The following is a 14,325-nucleotide window of genomic DNA, read 5'->3' on the forward strand; positions in this document are numbered from 1 at the left end:
ACGCTAGAGAGGAAGTATCTTGTATTTTAGCCAATATCCCCCTAATAGGAAGGTACGTCCGTGGCCTGTGATGGGCGGTCAGTGACACTGGCCGTGGTGGTGCTGCTGTGAGCGGCGTGTTAGCTCACGTGTCTTTGCTGCCCAGGGAGCTGCTGATGTTTCCGTCAGTGTCCCCTGGGCAACGGCTCCCCAGCCCGCCCCCCCCCCACGCTCCCTGTGTTTCTGGGGACACACGGAACGTACTCATTGCATCAGCAACAGCCCCCTGTCTCCCCAGCCCTCAGCTCACTTAGTCCTAGTGAAAACCTACTTTGTAGTTGGAGAGACGGAGGTTGAGAGAAATGATGCGACGTGGCAGGGGCCCCGTCTGTCTGACTAGAGCCAGACAGAGCCCCCGACCCCCGGGGGGGGGGCGCTCCTGATTGCACCGCTCCCCCCATAAGGTGGAGGCAGCAGCCACGGGGTGGACCCTCCCAGCCAGTGCAGAGATGCCTCAGTGCCTGCCGTCCTGGGGGCTCGGGGGAGACGGTCGGTGTCAGGATCTGGGCTTTGGGTCCTGCGTGCAGAGCGCCCTGGGAAGGGGTGAGGAGTGGGTGTGGGTCCTTCCTGGGGGAACGTGTAGTCAGACTCTCAGGCAGGGGGATGAGAAGAGCGTCTGAATGCCCTCGCCAGACATGGGGCTCTGCTGTGTGACATCTGATGCCGGCAGTGGGGTCCCAGCTAAACTTCCAGAAAGGGCATCCCGGGAGCGAGGCCCTGCTCCCTGCCGTGCTGCCTCTGCTTTGCCACGTTGCGGGTATTCACCTCCCTTTGGTCGCTTGGGTGGCATCCGAGGCCAGCGGAAGAGCCCCGTCCCAGAGGCACCAGGTGGTGGTTTATGGCCCAGAGGCTCGCAGACGCAGGAGAGCAGCCCCAGGGCATCCCGGTGGCGTCCTGTCCCTTCCTCCCCCTCTGCCCACTCGCCGTGGCCCCGGGTTCCAGCTCTCCTGTTGCTTCACATCACTGCTCTGGTCCGGGGTCCTTGCTGATGCGTGTGGCCCAAATGCCTGATATTCTATGGGATCTGACAAAGGAGGCCCAGCTGGCAGGTTGCACGTGACCCCTGGGCAGCAGCACAAAGGGGGAGCAGATCCAACCCCCCCGCCCCCCCCCCCTCCAGCAGCTCTGACGGCGTTGAGCCTCCCCGATCTCCAGCCCTTCGTCTGCGGAATGAGGGGAAGAGCCACTGCCCCACCTGCTGCCCGTGGCCCAGCGCACAGCCTGGGCGGAGACGCCTCATGAGATCCAGGCCGACACATTTTCATGGGCGTGGGAGCAAATCTCAAGTTGCAGACTCGTTTCAAATCTCTGTTCAGCTGTTTAATCCTGATGCCCAGGAGTTCCCATCGTGGCTCAGTGGTTAGCGAATCCGCCTAGGAACCATGAGGTTGAGGGTTTGATCCCTGGCCTCGCTCTGTGGGTTAAGGTATTGCTGTGAGCTGGGGTGTAGGTCGCAGACGCGGCTTGAATCCTGCTTTGCTGTAGCTGTGGTGTAGGCCGGTGGCTACAGCTCCGATTCGATCCCTAGCCTGGGAACCTACACATATGCCGCGGGAGCGGCCCTAGAAAATGCAAAAAAAAAAAAAAGAAAAAAAATAGTAATGCCCACACCAGGAAACCATCCTGCGGGAGTCCTGGGAATAAGACCTTCAACTGTGTAGAATCGGACCCCAGTTTCCAGACAGTTTCTGTAGAGATGCGTCCCAGGCCCTGTTCAGAGGACCCTGCATTCTGAGCAGTCGTGGGGACATACCCCACGATGAGCCATCCAGCAGTGGCTCCCAGGGACCTTGTCACGTCTCGCCTACCTCCACGCCTCCACGTGGCCCTGCAGGACATGGGGGGGTCATTTTAGGGAAGACGGGCCTCGGCGCCTGCAGAGTGTCTGGCCTCCCGCAAGCAGGGTGGGTGGGTGGGGTCCTGACGCCGCCTTTGATCCCCCACATCTCTGCTGACCCCCCACCGTCAGCAGCCAGCCCCGCATTTGTCCCTTCCGAGGCTTCAGGACACGCAAAGGGGTGATGAGCTGTGTGCAACTCACCAGCAGCATTTATTCCGGGCCCTCATTTGCAAGCCTGGGCCTCACGCATTCCACAGGAAAACATTTCCTGGGGACCCCGATGTTCTGACACTGTGCTCGGGTTACACAGAACCCGAGGTGCTTGGAGAGGGCGCTGCCATGGGGCCTGTGTGGGATACGGCCCCGTGAGGACACAGAGCCTGTCGTTTTGGGATGCTCTCCCGCCCAGTGTGAAGAGCTGTTTTTGGTCTCCATTAAACATTTCAGAGCTTCTGCACGAATCATGAATGCATAGTCCCTGCTAGCAGATTAGAAACTCAAAATATTTCAATGTGAAAAGCAAAAGAAAATAATGGCACGAAATCAAAATGAATGCTTTTTCTTCCTGGTTGCAGCTTTAGGGGGTCACTCCGAAGATAAAAGCCGCAGGGCGTTAGGCTGCACGGGGGTGGGGGTTGGGGGGCTCCAGGACGTCCCCGCATCCCCACCCCATAGAGGGACCAGCGGCCCCTGCATCAACCCCATTCTCCCGCCTCAGCAGCTCCTGCCTCCCTGTCATTCCTCATCTCATCAGGGGCTCTTGCTTCCCCGTTTTGCAATTTTAATTGGATTCCCTGCTCTCGCGCAGCCAAACTCTGCCCTGGGTGCTCTGTGTGCAGGCTTTATTGGTTTCAAAATTAATTAAATTCGAGTGGAAACATTAGCCTCCACAAAAACCACACATGGTGGAGGAATCCAGAGATAAAATGGTCAGGAGTGGGAGTTGTGAAGGAAGGAAGTTTGAAGACCCCCCCCCAAGGACCCTCGACACCAGCAAGAGCTGTTACCCCCCTTGGATGGAGGGAGAGGCCCTCAGGATGGCAGGGATGGGCAGTGGTCGCACCCAGGCTTTCTGGTGCCGTGAAACCCTGAAACCAGCCGTGTCCCCAATTTCCATTAGACGGCTCTTCCCAGTCTGTGAATTTCCCAGGAAAATCAGCCTCAGGCCTGTGTGTCTTCACCTTACGCCTCTTCATCATTGGAGAAAGGGTTTACTCTCATCGAGGGGACTTAAGGACGCTCTCACTCCCCACCCATACCCACCCCAGATCTGGGCTCACACCCGCAGCTCCTCTTCCTCTTTTCCCAAACCCCATGGAGAGCTCAGGCAGCTCGACACCACAAGGCCCTCTCACTGCCCCACCCCCACCAGGAGCTGAGGGTCTCCTGAGCCACAGAGGGTGTCCTGCCATCATGGTCTCAGCCTCAGGCAGGACCAGCCAGTGCTGGTCGTTCCCCACACACCAGGTTACCTGCCTGGTGCCCTGTCTCCACCCGTCTTGCCCCCGAACTGTCCGGCGTGGCTCCTGCCCCAACACGTCGTCTCTGGATTCTTCGCCTCCTCCGAGGCCGTGTGCAGGCTCGGGTCAGAGCACTCAGGGGCAGTCCCCCCTACCCTGCCCCCCCCCAACCCTGCCCCCGCCTCAGTTTCCCACCTGCTTCCATGGTCCCTGCCTCCCCGAGCTCCCAGGGATGCTGAGAGCAGGCAAAGCACAGAAATGGCTAGAGAGGAGTTCCCGTCGTGGCGCAGTGGTTCACGAATCCGACTAGGAACCATGAGGTTGCGGGTTCGGTCCCTGCCCTTGCTCAGTGGGTTAAGGATCCAGCGTTGCCGTGAGCTGTGGTGTAGGTTGCAGACGCGGCTCGGATTCCGCATTGCTGTGGCTCTGGTGTAGGCCAGCAGCTACAGCTCCGATGAGACCCCTAGCCTGGGAACCTCCATATGCCGCAGGAGCGGCCCAAATAAATGGCAAAAAGACAAAAAAAAAAAAAAGGAAATGGCTAGAGATTACCCACCTACGTCTCTGTGGGCCCCAGGGTGGTCTCCTTTCTCCTGTTAGTGGGAGTCTTCCAGATGAATCCAAAAGGACCCCAGGGCTGTACCCCGATCTCGGCTGCCACATGTGCCTCAGCCACATGTGTGATGCCACCCTTGGCCCACGGCCTGGCCCCTCTGCCAAAGGACAGCAGCCCCTGCAACAGGCTGGTGTTCTGTGCGGGTGGACCCACGAGGCCGTGTGAGCCATAAGTCTCCTGTGACCATAATTCTTCAATAAAGACACTCCAGCTAAATTTAGCCACGAGAACTGTTTGGCATTCCGGCCTCCCGAGCTTTAAGTGGACACATTTCTTCCATGTTATGCCGTATTCCTAAAAATATTTCTGCGTCTCCTCTCAGCTTTCTGACCCCTGCGGTAACTCCTCCCACCTCCCCAAGGGTCCCCGGCCCTGGTGTGTGAGGTCCCTCCCCATCGGGCACCCTCGGCCTCTCACGTGGTCCTCCCAGGCCCCCCAGGCCCCCCAACACCCCCATGTCAGAGGAGGGGGCGGCCTGGGATGTGCTGAGCAGCCGCGGGCCTTGGAGGCCAGGGCCGGAGCCTGAAGCGGCTCCAGAACGTGGGCCTCGAGGTCGAGATCTGAGTGGGACCCACCCAAGGGGCTGGCTGCACCTCCCACACTCACTTCCATTCCAGCGGCTCCAGAAGCCGATTCCGTTCGGCTTCTGAACAAGCACGAGGGGCAGTGTTTGGCTTCATTTTGCATCTGCTGGCGCGAGGAAGCTTTTCCCATCGTAATTTTCAGGGGCACTTGAGGGCCATTCTCGCCTCATGGACTGCTTATCAAATAATGGGGTGACACGGGGTCAGGGGCAATGAGGGAGGCAGGGCAAGACCTGGGGACCCCGCAGGGGATGGGCAGCACCTGCAGGACGAGGGGCATCCGTAAGTGCGGATGGTCCAGGTAGAAATCTGACCCCCAAAAGAAAGGTGATTCCGGAGATTCACGTAGCAGACCCAATTATTAGCTCTTTTTATGCTGGTTTTACTGGGCCTGGGAGCATGAGGCTTAGTGCTTGCTGAGTAAAGGAATGAGTCTTTCCAGAAGCCAAAGGAGAAACAGAGTGACGAAGAGGAGGTTAACAAGGAAATCTAGAGAGACACTCGGGTCCCAGGATGGCTCCCCCGGTCTAGAAGATTCTCCTGCAAGGAGACAAGGGTACAGAAGTGAGGCTCAAATAATGAAGAAGAAACACTCAGGAAGCAATGCAGGCGAGTCGAGGGAAATGCAGAGGAAAAACTTGTCACCAGGGAAGGAGACCCAGTGCGCCTGAGATGCAGGTGACCGCAGCCTGGCAGGGGTGGGGAGGCGGAGCTGCGGGCCCACTGCAGCGACACCAGAGCCCTGCGCTGCTGAGTGGGTGCCTCTGTTTCTCTAAGACAACCGTGGGGACCAGGTGTGTCCACAGGGCTGAGGCCTCGGTTGGGGGACTCAGGGCTACAGGCTGGGCCCCTGCAGAGGGTCGGGCAGCCCCAGGACAGGTCTCGGGGATGCAGGCTGCCCCAGTCGGGCCCTCGAGGCGGGGACGGGTGGGAAGGCTCCACTTCTGGGGCAGACTTGCGGGGCCCCAGGATATTCGCTGGGTGATGCTGCCCGTTTCCATGTGGTGTACAAGTTTCAGGACTCTAAGCCTGTGGTCCTGAGAAATAATTGAAGCAAGTATGGAAATGAGTGATATTTGTTTTACTGGGTACCCACGATTGCTGTTGAAACCTGAAAAAAAAAAAAGGAGTTCCCGTCGTGGCGCAGTGGAAACGAATCCAATTAGGAACCATGAGGTTGTTTGTTCGATCCCTGGCTTTGTTCCGTGGGTTAAGGATCCGGCGTTGCCATGAGCTGCAGTGTAGGTGGCAGAAGTGGCTCGGATCCCGCATGGCTGTGGCTGTGGTGTAGGCCAGTGGCTGCGGCTCTGATTGGACCCCTGGCCTGGGAACCTCCATGTGCCTTGGGTGTGGCCCTAAAAAGACAAAAGACAAAAAAAAAAAAAGGCTAAAAAGAGACAACAGAGTTTTGGAAAGTTTCACCTGCTGTTGGGTCCACCTGTCACATCCGTGTGATTAGGGAGTTAGGGTGGCTGGAGGTGGGCATGGCGAGGCTGCTGATAAGGACAGAAGCAGGGGCCTTGGAACTGTACGTTCCTTTTTACAGTTTTGTTCCATGTCCTATTTTCTCCAAAATAAGCTTCTGCTACTTTTGTAGTCAAATAAAATCAAAGTTTAAGTCCCCCCAGAACACCTAAATGTACGTCATTCAACAGATCATTTCTCAGTGACATTGGCCCTCCACCCTGGACCCTGTCGGGACAACGAGGAGTCTCAGTTGTCAGCTTCCCTCTGTCTTGCGTCTCCTGAAACCTGTTCGAAAGAGATGCACCTGCAGGAACAGTGCAGGGCACAAGGCTGGCGAGGGCCCTCTCTCCACCTCCACTGTCTCTCTGCCAGCGGGGGTGCAGATGTGGGCACAGTCGCCCGCTGGGCTGGGTGGCACACTCCTGCCTGCTTAGCGGGTCAAACGCGAGGGTGTATTTCCTGAAAGAAAAACCCTGGCACCTTTAGTAAATTAGGAAATTTAGGATTTTTCCAAAGCTGTTACCTCATCTGCTATCCCCATCAGGGACAAGCCTGTGTGTGACACTGGTGGCCGTGACCCCAGCCTCTTCCTACCCCTCAGTCCTTCTCTGTCGTTCATGAATCATGTGTGAAGAACTTTGGCCTTGACCTCACAGACGGGGTCTCTGCAGGCTCTGTCTGATATTTCTGGGGTCAGGCCAGCTCCCAACCCCTGGGTCCATGCATTGTCCTCATAAATCCTTGCTCAGCATAGGTCTCTGTGGCAGAAAGTGCTTCGAAATAGCCAGGGCTGTTTCGCTACCTCAGAAACGTCATATTTGGATTTTAAAAGGCAGCCCATTTCTCCTCCACCCTGTCCACACCCACGAAGGAGTGTTCTGTGTTAGGACTGAACCAGGGGTGCTTTGCAAGCCAGCCAAGCGGTCCTGGGGCCTCTGCCAACAGCCCCGAGGCCCCAGCCCCCGCCCCAGAGCCTCCTGCTCTGAGATGTCACCACCAGGCCACGCTGCCAGAAGCTGTCAGACCCCTGCTCCGAGCTGAACAGCAGTGCAGCTTCTAGGGATTGGCCCTCTTCCAAGTGAGCAGCAGGTGTGACCGTCTGACCCCTCACCTTCTCCTTCACGAGGCATCAGACACTCAAGGGGCACCTTCCCTGTGCCCGGTGACCTCGGGGGCAAGGGCGTGTGACACCACCCAGGTGACCCAGCCTTGCTGTGAGGGCACCTGGTCACCTCGGCCACAGGCAGTGCTGTCCAGGGCCCACCTGCAGCCGTCCCACTTTCCCAGGCGTCCCCAAAGGCTGCAGCGAAGAAGGGCAGAGATGCTGGAACCCAAAGTTCAGGGCGCTTCCCACTGCGGGCACCTGTGGGGCCTCTGACCACCTACAGACCGAAGGAAGAACCGCCTGCATCCCTCGCCCTCCGCCCCGACGCAGGGCTGGGCCGGTGCACGGGCAAAGGGACCCACCCCAATCGAGCGCAGGGCTGGGGGTTTAATTTGAGATCCAGGGATGTGTACAAAGGAAGCTTGAAGGTATTTCTTTGTTTTTCTTTTTTTTTTCTGTCTTTTGTCTTTTTAGGGCTGCACCTGCGGCATATGGAGGTTCCCAGGCTGGGGGTCTCATCAGAGCTATTGCTGCCGGCCTATGCCAGAGCCACAGCAACGCAGGATCCGAGCTGCATCTGCCACCTACACCACAGCTCATGGCAACACCGGCTCCTTCACCCACTGAGCGAGGCCGGGGATTGAACCTGCAACCGCATGGTTCCTAGTAGGATTTGTTTCCACTGCGCCGCTACAGGCACTCCTAATTGAAGGTATTTCTTAACCTGACCGAGGAGGACTTGGGTCTCTGAATGAATAACCTTAAAAATCTCTCTCATTATAAAAAAGATTTTCGTTATAAAATCCAACCAAGGGACATAAATCGTTTATGGAGCATCTACTAAGAGCATCTCAAGCTCTCTACGGGGGTTATCTCATTTAAGCCTCCAACAAGCCCATGAGGTACAGCCTTCTTCTTAAGCATCATTTTACCATCAAGGGAAACTAGCCCGCGGTCTCTTGGGTTAATGGAATTTAAAGCACAAGCCCAGACAGACCCCACCCTCGTGTGGGCGCTGGATGTTCCTTTTGGCTCTGTGGTCCAGCCTGACCGCACGACCCAGGACTTGGTGTGCCGCATCTTTCCATAGGCCTTCTTGCACCTGGACCTGTCTTTGGTGAGGTATCTGTTAAGGTCTTTGGCCCCTTTTTAATGGGGTGGTTTGTTTTCTTCTTGTTGCGTTTCAAGGGTTCTCTGTTTTGAGCATCAGTCCCAGGTGGCAAATACTCTCTCCCATTTGGCGGCTTGTCTTCTCCTTCTCTGAAAGTCCTTCACAGAGCAGAATTTTTCAATGTTTTGTAAGATTTTTATTTTTTCTCTTACAGTTGATTTACAATCTTCTGTCAATTTCTGCTGAGAATGTTTTGATTTTCGTGACGTCCAGCAGATCAGTTATTTCTTTCATGATTGGCACCTTAGGTGTTGTATTTTAAAAAGCATCACCAGGAGTTCCCGTCGTGGCACAGAGGTTAACGAATCTGACTAGGAACCATGAGGTTACAGGTTCGATCCCTGGCCTTGCTCCGTGGGTTAAGGATCCGGCGTTGCCGTGAGCTGTGGTGTAGGTCGCAGACATGGCTCGGATTCCGCGTCGCTGTGGCTCTGGTGTGGGCCGGGGGCTATACCTCCGATTAGACCCCTAGCCTGGGAACCTCCATATGCCAAGGGAGTGGCCCTAGAAAAGGCAAAAAGGCAAAATAAATAAATAAATAAATTAAATAAAAAGCATCATCATATCCAAGGTCACCAAGACTTTTTTCTCTGCTCCCTTCCAGGAGTTTTATAGTTTTGCATTTTATATTTGGGTCTATGACCTAGTTTGAGTGAGATTTTATGGAGTGAAATTTTATGAAAGCCTAAGGTTTGTGTCCACATTCATTCTTTTTTAAATTGTATGATTGTATAGTTGATTTACAATGTTGTGCCAAGTGACAACGAAGTGGCCCGTTCACAAATATATATGTATGTACATTCCCTTTCTCATATTACCTTCCATCGTGATCTAGCCCAAATGACTGGATATAGTTCCCTGTGCTGTACAGCAGGACCTCATTGCTTCTCCATTCTAAATGGAAAAGTTTGTATCTGCTAACCCCACACTCCCCTGCCATCCCACTCCCTCCCCCCGCCGCTTAGCAACCACAAGCCTGTTCTCTATGTCTGTGAGTCTATTTCTGTTTTGTAAACAAGTTTATTGGTGCCATATTTTAGATTCCCCATTTAAGTGATATCACGTGATATTTGTCTTTCTCTTTCTGACTCACTTCACTTAGTATGAGAATCTCTAGTTGGATCCATGTTGCTACAAATGGCTTTCTTTTGTTCTTTTTTATGCCCGAGTAATATTCCACTGTCTATACATCCGACATCTTCTTTATCCATTTCTCTGTCGATGGACTTTTAGGTGGCTTCTATGTCTTGGTTGTTGTGAAGAATGCTGCTATGAACATAGGGGAACATGAATCTTTTTGAATGAAGATCATGTCTGGATGTATCCCAAGGAGCGGGATGGCTGGGACATAGGGTAGTCCTATGTTAGTTTTCTCAAGAACCTCCATGCTGTTTTCCACAGTGGTGCACCAACGTACCTTCCCACCAGCAGTGTAGGAGGGTTCCTTTTTCTCCACACCCCCTCCAGTATGTTTTATTTATAGTCTTATTAATGATGGCCATTCTGACTGGTGTGAGGAGACAGCTCGTGGCAGTTTTGATTTGCATTTCTCTAATGATTCGTGATGCGGAGCATATTTTCACATGCCTGCTGGCCATCTGTCTGTCTTCTTTGGAGAAATGTCTATTTAGGTCTTCTGCATACATTCGTTTTTTTGCACAGTATCTTGATTCCTGGAGCTTCACCATCAGCGCATGACTCTGCTCGGGGAACCCTCAGCTCATGCCGCTGCCTGTCTCTCTCCAGTCTTGGGGCAGCTGTTTGTCCCGTGTCCTCCTCTCTTGTGGACCCAAGAAAAGTGCTCGATCTTTCAGGCTGTCTAGTGTTTTACTCATTGTTACGATGAGTGGTGATTTATAACCTCCTGACACGCGAAACTGAGGGATTCCTCTTAAAGGAAAAAAACTGAAATGGACTGAATGGACAAGTAATTTTCCACGTGGAGGGAGCCTTCCTGGAGGCAGGTGGGAGGGAGCCTTCTTGGAGGCAGGACACTGGGGTTTGGCTGGGGTCTTAGCTCTGTACCTTGGGGGTCCCGTGTTCCTAAACCAGCTGAGCACCCCAAGCTCAGGCCCCTCATCCGTACAAGGGGGCGTGGCTAACACTCCCTCTGCTCCTTCACAGGCGGTTGAGGAAGTCAGTGAATTAACTTTTGTCAATCGCAGAATATGCGTCACTCTTACAGTCATTGTACAGTCTCCTAAGCAGAACAGGTGGGTCTTGAAGACGTTCAGGAAGAAATTCAACTCATGACACCTTCCCAGCACATGAGGCAAGCTTCATGCAGAATCCTGAGCTGGTGTGTGAGTCTTGGGGAGAGGCTTGAGGTCTGCACTTTGGACCACGGTCCCATGAAAACAGACTGGTGTTTCTGGTAGCCTCTAAAACATTTGTTTTAAAACAAAGAAGCTTCAGGGGTTCCTGTCATGGCTTAGCGGTAACGAACTCAGCCAGGATTTATGAGGACACAGGTTCGATCCCTGGCCTCTCTCAGTGGGTTAAGGATCCGGCGTTGCTGTGAGCTGTGGTGTAGGTCGCAGACGTGGCTCAGATCCCGCGTGGCTGTGGCTGTGGCGTGGGCCAGTGGCTACAGCTTCAATTTGACCCCTAGCCTGGGAACCTCCACATGCTATAGGTGCGGCCCCCCAAAAAGACAACAAGACAAAGAAGCCTCTGCCTTGCATTTTCGAGGTGAGGCTAGGAATCTCCTTGAACCTGAGACAGAGGCTACTCCTTGGCCTCTGGCGAGGACTGCTGGCCCTCGGACTCCCAAGTCCTGCCTCAGCCCTTCTCCAGAGCCACCCCAGGGAAAGGCCCCCAACTGGAGACTCGCTCAGCCTGTCCTGCGGCAAGACAAGCACTGCCCGCTGCCCCCCAGGACACGGCGTGTGTGAGTCTCTTGTGGCACCTTCTCAGAGGAGCCTGAAGCCCTGGCGGAGGAATGGGGATGAGGAGCTGCCCTGGGATGACGAGGAGCCGCCAGAAGCGGAGTGATTACCACAGAGACGACCGTGGCCCCCAGGAGCCCCACCCGACTGGCGACATGCCGGGTCTCCCCAGCAACGGGCACCTCACCTGCTCCTGCGCTTCCCCCAGCTGCCTTCTGCTCCTGCTCCTGCCTCGGCTGCACTATCCGAGGGCAGAGTTGGAAGCACAGGGCAGCACTTTTCTCATTCCTTTTGCGGGGTGCGGGGGGAGCTCGTTGAACCCACAAGCCCTTCTGTACCCCAGAAGACGGGCCATGCCTCCTAATCCAGAAGACCCATCTTTTTTTTTTTTTTGTCTTTTTGCCTTTTCTAGGGCCACTTCTGCAGCATATGGAGGTTCCCAGGCTAGGAGTCGAATCGAAACTGTAGCCACCGGCCTACACCACAGCCACAGCCACGTGGGATCCAAGCCACGTCTGCGACCTACACCACAGCTCACGGCAACGCCAGATCCTTGACCCACTGAGCGAGGCCTAGGATCGAACCCGCAACCTCATGTTCCTAGTCAGATTCGTTAACCCCTGAGCCATGACGGGAACTCCAAGGCCCATCCTTAGATGCTGGTGTCCGCAGTGGTTTCGCTTGCCTCCTGGAGACATGCATGTCGCCCTGTGACACCCCCCCCCCCACAACCAGTTCACGGAGCCACATTTTCTGTGCTACCTTCTTTCGCCTTGATTGCGACCCACAAAAGTGATTGCATAACCCACTACTGGGTTATAAATAGGACGGCTGTATAAAATATCAGCCAAATCTGGCCTCTCCAGAGAGAAAGGGGAGCTATTAATAGTCCCTTGGGGACAGCAGATGCAAACCAGTCCTGGCCCAGGCCTGCTGGAGGCTTTGCTGGCCTGGTTATGACGCACTGTTTGGAAACACTCGCTGAGTCTGCAGGCTCCCTTCAGCAGGACTCTGCCATGAAGCTCTGGACCACTCTCGAGCACGCGCCGTTGGAGCTGGAAGAGGCTTGGACGTCACCTGGTCCCACACACTCATGGCGATTATTAGGATGTCACCCTGGGGGACAGCCGGTAGGGTGGGACCTCCAGCCGAAGCTGGCCTGGGCCGTGCCTGTGGACTCAGAAGCGATTCGGCATGCGGGGGGGGGGGGGGGGGGGGCCTGTCCCTACCGTCCAGCGCGGGCCCCTGCAGCGGCTCAGCCTTGGGAAGAGAAAGAAGCATCTCTGCACTGTTTTCCTGAAGCACGTGATGGTGTGATGATGACGGCAGCTTTTGAAGCGCTGTTACCAGTAGATTGAGGTCTCCCACTTGTGATGGTAGCGTGTGACCCTGAGACCGTCTCCCCTGGTAAAACCACGAGGCGGCGATCCCCTGCTACCCGTGTGTCCTTGGGGGCTGCTGCCCAAGCCCTGGAGACCTGACCCCGGTCCCCCGCCCCCCAGGGCACGCTCCAGTCCCCACCGGTGTTGATCTTCCCGTGTAAGGAGACATCCGTGATTGCATGACCTCTGCAGCGGAGGCCCCTCAGGAGCAAGGGCCCCCCACACCCCGTGAGGCTGCGCAGCCTGGGCACCGTCCTGTGAGCCTCGAGCTTAAACAACTTGAGGCCTTTCTGTAAGAAAGAAAATACAAGGTCACGTGCAAACTGTTTGTTCAGGCTCAGAGATGAGGTCCCAGGTTGCTGGAGCCCCAGGCGTCCACACCTTTCCAGAGACCGCCTCACCTGGAGATGGGGCTGCGGGAGGGACCCTGGGCCCTGCCTTCCCCGGCTTCCTGGGCTCGATCACGTCCCCGATGGGGACGCCCGGGCCTCACCAGGCAAGGCTGCTTTGTTCCAGGGCCATACATGCAGCCCAAACTCTGTCTGTGCCTTCTGTTGTGCCCTGGGGTTTACCAGTCGCCGGGTCATTCTAGCCGTTGGATGGACCTCTGAGGCTGAATTAGCTGCCTGACTGGGTTTCTAGGTTGTCACCCTTTTGTTTGGGGATGACAGGCCTTTGATAACCCAGAGGAACAGCTCTGGCTGTCTGAAGTACAGCCAACACCCTCGCTTTGGCTTCCGCCAGCAATGGACATCTTCAGAGCAGAACTGCAGCCATGCTGGCTCGACCCGCTCATTGGCCTTCAGAGAACCTGAAGATGGATGAGAATCAGGATCTGAGGGGCGTGGAAGCCCCGAGGCATGATGGACCTTTGTCCTCTGGGGAGGGGGCAGCCGCGTCAGACAAAGGGGGGGCCCTGCCCCTTGGATGCCTCCCCCTCACCCACTGTTTTTTTGTTTTTTGGGTTTTCCTTTTTGTCTTTTTAGAGCCACACCCACGGCATATGGAGGTTCCCAGGCTAGGGGTCGAATTGGAGCTACAGCTGCCGGCCTACACCACAGCCACAGCGACGCAGGATCTGAGCCATGTCTGTGACCTACACCACAGCTCATGGCAACACCAGATCCTTAACCCACTGAGCGAGGCCAGGGATCGAACCCACATCCTCATGGGTGCCAGTCAGATTCGTTTCCGCTGCACCACGACGGGAACTCTTCACCCACTGTTTTTCCTGAGTTCACTCTGTTCACCCCAATGTAATCCCAGACACCTCTCTGAGAAGCCTCGGGAAAAGCCCCAGAGGTCAGGGCCTTCTACCCGTTAGGTGCCTGGGCATTGCTGGGAGAAGGGACATTGGATCTGAAACCCAATTATATAAACTTGAGCACAATATAATCTGGGGGTATAATTAGAGGTTTTCTGTTCGATGGTAGTGAGAACGTTATTCAGATTGCAGAAAAAAAGCAAACTCTGCGTTCTGTAATAGATTCCTCCATTATTTCACCCCACACCACCACACCCGGCTCCAAACATGCTCAGTAATCAGGTGGGGTGATGCAGAACCCTCAACATTGGAAAGGATCTTCAGACGGAGGTTGGCGTGTCACCAGAGGCTGGCAGCAACCACGTGGCTTGCCAGCGGTGTAGCCAGATGCAGGCTGTCTGACTGCAAAAGCCGGGCCAATAAAACCTCAGCTACGTCATATATTCTCTGAATCAGCTTTTCTTTTTGCTTTTTTTCTTTTTCTTTTTCTTTTCTTTTTTTTTTTTTGT

At 55.1% G+C, this 14,325-nt stretch overlaps 1 protein-coding gene across 2 annotated transcripts in view; it reads left to right on the forward strand.

Annotated features, from left to right (window-relative positions):
- VIPR2 (vasoactive intestinal peptide receptor 2) overlaps positions 1–14,325 on the forward strand; it is a 77,454-nt gene that overhangs the window by 31,610 nt on the left and 31,519 nt on the right. The window lies entirely within an intron of this gene.

Source organism: Phacochoerus africanus, chromosome 16 (assembly GCF_016906955.1).
Source record: "Phacochoerus africanus isolate WHEZ1 chromosome 16, ROS_Pafr_v1, whole genome shotgun sequence".
In the NCBI taxonomy this organism is placed as follows: domain Eukaryota; kingdom Metazoa; phylum Chordata; class Mammalia; order Artiodactyla; family Suidae; genus Phacochoerus; species Phacochoerus africanus.